The 7,644-nt window shown below is 40.9% G+C and overlaps 1 protein-coding gene across 3 annotated transcripts in view; it reads right to left on the reverse strand.

Annotated features, from left to right (window-relative positions):
* Positions 1–727, reverse strand: part of NEPRO (nucleolus and neural progenitor protein) — a 29,114-nt gene extending 28,387 nt beyond the window's left edge. For all 3 annotated transcript variants that reach the window (XM_044441980.1, XM_044441978.1, XM_044441977.1), the window contains exon 1: positions 537–727. The gene's annotated coding sequence lies outside the window, so the exon portion shown is untranslated. The remainder of the gene's footprint in view (positions 1–536) is intronic.
* Between the last annotated feature and the right edge of the window lie 6,917 nt (positions 728–7,644).

Consider the following 7,644-nt stretch of genomic DNA (forward strand, 5'->3'; position numbering starts at 1 on the left):
TCTTCTTATCCCATTCCTGCCCTCTGCTAGGATGAGGTAGGCAGACATTTTGTTAATTTGAGAAATTGTCCTACACACCATTACAAAATGGCTGAGAAGTGTAACAGAAAATACATAACTTCCCTAAAAGACTGATGTGGCAAGGCAGAAATGGGTTCTGAGCTTCAACACAGGAAACAACTCCTTTGGAGCAGGAATTTTCAGCAGCAACAGAAACCTGGTTACCTGCAACACCAGCCGCTGGCAAGAAAAGTTGATAGGAGGGGCAATGTGACCTGGTGGGTACCAAACAAGGTGTCTAGTAGAGAATTGGTGTCTTCAGGTGTCATCTTGCCTGCCGCTCTTGCTCTAGGTGGAGAAACCCCTAATCTCCCTCCAGCTTTGTATAATCAACTTTCATGAGCAAGATAAGCACATGTATTACCAAAAATAGAAGACAAAAAAGACACTTATTTCTACAAAATGTGAATATGGAAGTTATATTGAGAGGTGAAAATCTAGAAAAAATACTCTAAAAAGAAATACAGATGACTCACCATAATGGTCGTACTGACCAAGAAGCCTGTGTGCCTGGTTGCACTGCCTTCCAAGTTGAGGGGCAGCTTCAGAGCCCCTGCTCCTCTTACGGTGTCTTGTCTTTTCAACTGGATTTAAACAGGCAGCCCTTTAAACAGAGGATGTCCACAAATAGAAGACTCTTCTCTGTAAAATAGGATACATGACAAGCCTAGAAAAACAAAGCAATGGAATCGCTATCTCAGAAGACGTTCTTGGTAAGAATGTATAGTTTGAATGCTTGGGGAAATTATCCTATCCTGACAGTTTCAAAGGAAAAATAGATATTGGTTTAGGCTGCAACAAATGGCAACTATCTATATATTGCTGTGTAAAGTGATCGTTTGCAAAGAATTGTTGATTTCCAGATTGGCACCAGAGAATCATGCCATACTGATGCCCACAAGGCTTTTCTTAGATGAGGTACTTAGTGTGCTATTAATTACTGTATCTAATTTTGGTTTTTCCACACTATTGAGATAGGTGCTCCACATAAAGAACCATTTTCTGCTGCACAACTTCTAGAAATATGGGAGGAAATAGAGCACTATTTCCCCCCTTTTGTGCTTCAATAGCTCATTTTCCCATGTTTAAAAAAATAGAAAAGTGGTATGAAAAACCAAAATAAAACTGGTGGATCGCGTCATCTAAAGAGCTTATAAAATTATTAATAAGGTCTCACAAGTGCTTAATAAATTCCTCATGTAGAAAAGCTCTGCCTTCATGTAATGAATAGTCAGTACAGTATTGAATAATATTTTCCATATTAACCTCGGAGCAGTGCTATGACTGAAAGCATGCAGAGAATTCCCAATATTGTATGAAATTAAGAGTGTAATCTTATGCAAATTTAGCATTGCTGGGTGGGGAATGCAAGGGTTTTAGGATTTTTTTTCTGTCTAAAACCTTCATAGGATTGCTTTTTAAATGTTCTTCAAGAAATATGAAACAGTCGATTTTCCTGGCAAGTCTCTTAAGTTGCTGCTTGGGCTGAGGGAAGAAATTGCCTACTTTGAAGTCATTGTGTGGACTTTAACAATTAAGCCTCATGTTTGTTCACAGCTCCTGATTTTGTGGCCCTATATATTTCGTAACTCAAAACAAGCATCTTTGAGGGTGCACAGTAAACACAAATATGGGGCAGGAAGAGAAACCACTGAATGGTCTAAGTGTTCGAACATGAGTCCCTTTTCTTCCAGAAATAAGTATCTTGTGTACATGCAAACCTGAAATGTCTCGTTTCACCACTCCCCTTGAAATACAGTACACGGATGGCTAGAAGTTCTGTAGCAAATCTTCTCGGGGCACATTCTGGTCTGATCTCATTACTGCCTATAACTACTTAGATCATATTTCTCACGGAATGACAGCAGGCTCTTTTGTTCTCTAGAGTTTTTATGAGACAATATATGTCAAACTAATCTTTGGAGATAAATCAAACACACAGCCACGGTTGTTAAAAGCTGTGAGTGGCTTCCTCCTCCTGCCGTTAATTGTGGCCAGTTATAAAAGAAGGGGAAGAATATAGAGATGAAGAGTAAGGGAGTGGGCAGATCCCCTCCACCCCACAAAGTGTTTTCTTGGGTTCCATCACCCATAGCATTCCAAGACTGCCATAGCAAAAGCCTGTTTTGCATGCAGATGCTTCTAAGAGCAAGACTTACAGATTTATTTAGGCTGTAATCTTGTATGTACTTACTTGGGACTGAGTTATGCTGAATTTAAGGAGGCTTGTATCTCAAGAACGTTCATAAAATTGTGCTGCTAATTTTCATTCTAAAAACGATCACTTGTGTGAGCCTGCCCACCTATTAAGGTCACCTCTGACACTTCTGCATGTCCAAACACTCCAGAAATAAGCTTGCTTGGGAGATGGCCTATGCAGTAGCTGTACCTACGACCTGGAATCCCCTTCGTTTTTGGAAAGCTTTTGTGCTCTAAAATGTGATCTTATTGAACTTTTTTTTAAAAAGCTGGTTCTGGTTTCTGAACACTATTGCTGTTGCATTCTATTACTCTTGGACAACACAACAAACAATGCTGATGTAAGTAGGGAAAGCTACCTGGCATGCAGAGTAGCTGTAACAAGGAATGTGGCTTGTTTTGGTCACCAAGATCGTGTGAACTAGTAACAGGTAAGAAGCAGAATAACCCTCTCCCCAGCCCGAGCCACTTTTTCTTAAGGTGAAGCTGTTCCATGACAGGTACATGTGGAAACACTCCGTGTGAGTGAACTATGTAGTAAGGGCCAAATTATACATAATATGGGTATCTGTGATCAAATCTGATGACTCTTTAATACTGAGTAGTAGCTACAGTGTTATGAGTGTGAGAACTAGAATTGGTGTTGTGAGGAGTAGAAGATTAACCTTCTACCTTGTGCCGCTCTTTGATTCCCCCAAACTGCTAAAGGAAAGGGGCTAAACTTCTTCCAGTGTTACTGTCCCAGTCCAGTCCTTTTTCCCCACTACCATCATATACACATGTCTGGTGATTTTAAGGGATGTGTGAGAGTTTAAGTTGGGAGAACTAATCACAGGCCTCCCATGTAACATGTTAGGTTCTTAGATTCTCTGCCAATGCATGTCTTGGATTGTTTATCACTTGGCCACTATCAAGCTATATCACTCTGATGTCTTAAATACAATACATTTCTCACCACATTCATTATGTGTTAACCTTTTCTTCCACCCACCCACCACAATCCTTGTCCTCATTTTCCCTCTGCCAAAGCTCAAACTGTAAACTCCTTTGGATAAAAAGCTATTCGTTATGCTTCTGTAACCCATAAATTGTCACATTCTTTGATGAGACTATCTAAACAATGATATCATAGGCTGGGTTGCATTTCTGTGGATCTTTCAGTATAAACCACATTTCTGTGAACATTGTCTAACCTCACAGATATAGTTGTGGCTTCAAATCATGCTTCTATTTCTATTCTAACATTTGAAATTGTTACATTGGAGCCTGGATGAAGTAGATTTATCTTCTTTTTCCAAGGTTGCTAAGCATTTCTGAAAATGTGCCCCATAATAAATATTCCTTGGGAGTTTTTGAATTCTGGGCAGAATGTCTGTTACTGCATTCGCCAGAGTTTTTCAGTGAATCTTTTGTTTGAATAACATTTGCTCAGGTGTTGGAAAGGGAATGAATCTCAGTTCTTTCTTTCCCAATGCTCACACACCTCCAGAACTTGCCTGTTTTTTTAATGCCTCTCGATATTTTCAGGATATAAATTATTGCTCCAGTAAACAGACATGTTCTTTGCATACAACTTAGTCAACATAAACTTTATTTGAGTGTTAATAGGTCTTTCTGAAACAACTATTAAAGGTCATTCTTGGTCCTCCCACTAAAAGTGTGGTTGTAAAGTTAGTTCTGAAGAATAATGACACAACTCTTAAGTAATGTCCCTTGCTGGATAATCTGATAGTAAGAGTAGTCAGCTTTCTAACATTCTGGAGTTGGTTTGACTTACCCCCGTATTTCTGCTATGAAAGAGGGAAAAAGCCCTGCACTCTCCAGTTTCTTCACACTACATATAATCTCCTACAGTAGAAGCACAGAACTTCCAGCCCCCAGGGCAGCTGAGTTTGGCTTATCCAGCTTTTTGGCTCCCCCCTCCCCCCCATGTTCCTTAGAAGGTATCCACACACTGCTATCTCCAATCCAAGGCCAAGGGTAAGTAGAAGTTCTTCTGTTGGTAAGTACCAGCAGCAGATATACCACTATTAACTCTGATTTGACATAGCAGGGGATGAGGGGCTGGCAAGCATTGGGACTTGCCTACACCAGAGAGAGCAGCTGCTTTCCCCTACGTGTGTGTGAGTCCCGATGCCCTTCATTCAGAGATGGCAACAGGGAGTCTGTGCTAGGGAGTGTGGCAGATTGGAGGCAGTTGATGGGATGAGGGGCAGCAGAGAGTTGTACGCCTCAGTCCAGCATAAAGGATTTAACCAAGGGGCATGGTGTCAGGAGATGAAGCCATGCCCTCATCTGGCCTGTAATGGTGGGCAGTTCAGTGGCCTACCCTCTAGCAGTTCTGTACCCCTCCTGTGCACCTTTGTCATGTTCTCCCATAAGTCACTTTTCTAAAGTGAAAAGTCCCAGAACTTTCCTAGTAGGGAAAATTGATCTAGTGCAGGGATAAACAGAAGGTATGTCAGGCTCTGAGGAGTGATTTACAGTAAATTAGCAAGGATTCCTGAACCTCAGTTGTTTACTAGCAACAAAATTCCCCCTTCCCTTTCAAAAACATATGGCTGAAATGAAGAAAATTTGCAAGTTGCTAGGAGTGGATTTTTGTGTGGAGAGATGGTGAACTCAGTTCAGTTCTAGTGCTCTTGGGATCAAACCTATGAAATTCAAAAGCCCTGTTCAGTTGTTATACTGTATTGTGTTGCAGTAGTTACTGGGGAAGATGGGTGGCAGAATGCTGTTGCACTCATGTCTGCTTATTCGTTTTTCATGTACGCTTGGTCGGCCACTGTCTGAACAGAATGCTGGGCTAGATGGACCCTTGGTCTGACACAGGGCGATGGCGGCAGTTCTCCTCTTCGTTACATTTTATGTCACCAAGTAGGTGAATCTCTCTGGGAGGTTTTCAACAGTGCATAAAAGCAATGTAATAAAATGCAATGAAAATGCTATAGAAACTGATACAACAGCTTAAAAATACAGTGAAGAATAACCCTCCAAATGAGAAACACCTGGGATGGGTAATCCCCTCAAGCACCTGGATAGCTTTAAAAGCCTTGGCATGAAGGGCCATCTTAACCTGGTACTGAAAAGATGCCAAGGTTGGAGCAAGGTGGGCCACAGTGGAGAGGTCAGTCCGTAGATGGGAAGAAAGCCCTTCTTCTTGCTGCCACCTTCCTTCAGAGTTGGTACTCAGAGGAAGGCTCTGGATGTTGGATGGGCAAACTGCAGTTGAGAGAAATGCTCCATCAAGCATGGTAGTCCCAAGCCACATAAGGCCTTATAAGTAAAAAAACAGCACCTTAAATTGTGTGCAGAACACATGGGCAGAAAAATGCAAACTGGCTGGTTTTATATATTCAGACCTACAGGCTCCAGTTATTAATCCAGCTGCTGCATTCTGTATGAGATGCAACTTCTAAACAGTCTTCAAATGCAGTCCCATGTAGAGGGCTTGCAGTGTAGATTACGGAAACCAGGCTATCCCTGTCCGGATGGATTACAACTCTCAGTAACATCACAACATGCATCTTAACCACAGTCCCAGAAGAATGCTGGGAAGTTGCGATATCCAACATCTGCATCTTTTGATATCTGTGCTGCCTTGGATTTTCCTTATAATAAGAAGGGAGCAGCAAGGAGAAGTATGGGAGGATTTCAAGAATATGTTTGGGTAATAAAGAACACCCATAAAAGCTTGTGAAGAAGGCAAGCCATAGCACTTTTATAGCCACATCTGGAAGCACTCTTCATAGGATTACTTTTCTGTCCCCCCCCCCACCCCTTTTCATGCTTGCTTTATCTGTTAAACCATACCTTCCATAATCCCTGACCATTTGCCATACTGGCTAGATCTACAAAACATCTGGAGGGCATTGGCTCTATGTCAGAATTGTCATCCTGATACTTAAATATGTGGCATAGGCCTTACTGAAAGAGAAGTTTAAATCCATTTTCCTTCCAGGATAGGTATAGAAGTAATTCTGCAAGGAGAATTTTTCTTATTTATTTCTGCAAGAAGAATTTTTAGTGGGTTTTGTTGGGGAAATCCAGAACAAATCCTGGTAGAAAAAGGTTGCTTATATGTGCCTCTGTTTTATAAAATCAAACCTGCACCCTTTTCTCCCCTGTGTTATAAAATCAAACCTGTGTCCCTGTTCTAAGAAGCAGAATTTCAAGCCAGGATATTGTTTAGCATTGCTGTTCCTTTAAGAAGATGGAATTCATAGCTGGAATGAGAAGCTGCTGTAGGCTAATAATATCAGTGGAAAAATACAGGTGTTCCCATCAGCTGCAGAGAGTTGAGACAAGGTATCTATTTGTTTCTGAATGGACCCATTTAATCATCTAGTTCCACAGAGACAAGCATCTGTGCAATGTAGTTGTCAAACCAGTTTTCCTGAATGGTTCCTCAATCAGACACATTTGCATGTTTAAACAGATACAGAGGCTGATCCAAACTGCAAGGAATCTGCTGAATTATGTCAATAAAGCAATCATTAATATTTTCCATACTATTGTTACCAGTATTTCTGATCTGTTTAGAACATTTATATCATGCCTAAAGACATCAAGATGCTATTGTACTAACATTATCTGGAAACTTTACACTCTGTATTGGTGTATGTGACTAGCAGGTTACAAAAGTGTCCGTATATGGACTGTGATTTTGTAATTGTATTTGTCTCTACCGGGGGTGGGGGGCATGCTGTTGTTAGTTACTGCGGGAACTGGGGCACTGATTCAATAAAGCTGCAGAGGTTCAGGTGTGTAGATCTTTTGCATGAGTCTGAGTGTTCATCCCTCACAAATTGAAAACCAAGATTGTCAGTTTGCAGCATGAAATGATGCAAAGGCCTCACTTCATGCCACGTTCCCAGTCCCAATGGTTCCCCCATATCTGATCCTTTTTTAAAAAAAAAAAGATAATTGTATCTGCATAGCTTGCTATTTCACTGTCACCCTAGTATCTAAAACAGGAATGTGGGAAAGTAAGTCAATGTAGGATTCAAACTCCCATCAACCATAGGGATAATGGAAGTTGTAGTCCAACAACTTCTGAAAGACTATGGGGTCCTCCCTGCTGATACAGTAAATTAAAAATGAAAGAGGTAAACAAAAATGCATATATTTCATGGAGTGTGTGTTTGCAGAGATGAGGTAATCTTAGAAAGTGACTGTCTTTAAAGCTCAAGTTAATTAAAAGTTCAGCTGGATAAAAGCACTGAGATTATGCTTCCATTTCTCCTTGTCTCTTACAAGGTCAAAAGCCCATTAAATTCTATTTATACAGATCATTTTCAAAATGGTGTTTACATTGTTGGGGGGTGGGGGGGCGGATGGAAAAATGAAATCTCTCTCCGGAAGTGTCTGGCAGGGGATGAAAAA

The sequence above is a fragment of the Varanus komodoensis genome, unplaced genomic scaffold, assembly GCF_004798865.1.
Source record: "Varanus komodoensis strain SLA01 unplaced genomic scaffold, ASM479886v1 scaffold4, whole genome shotgun sequence".
In the NCBI taxonomy this organism is placed as follows: domain Eukaryota; kingdom Metazoa; phylum Chordata; class Lepidosauria; order Squamata; family Varanidae; genus Varanus; species Varanus komodoensis.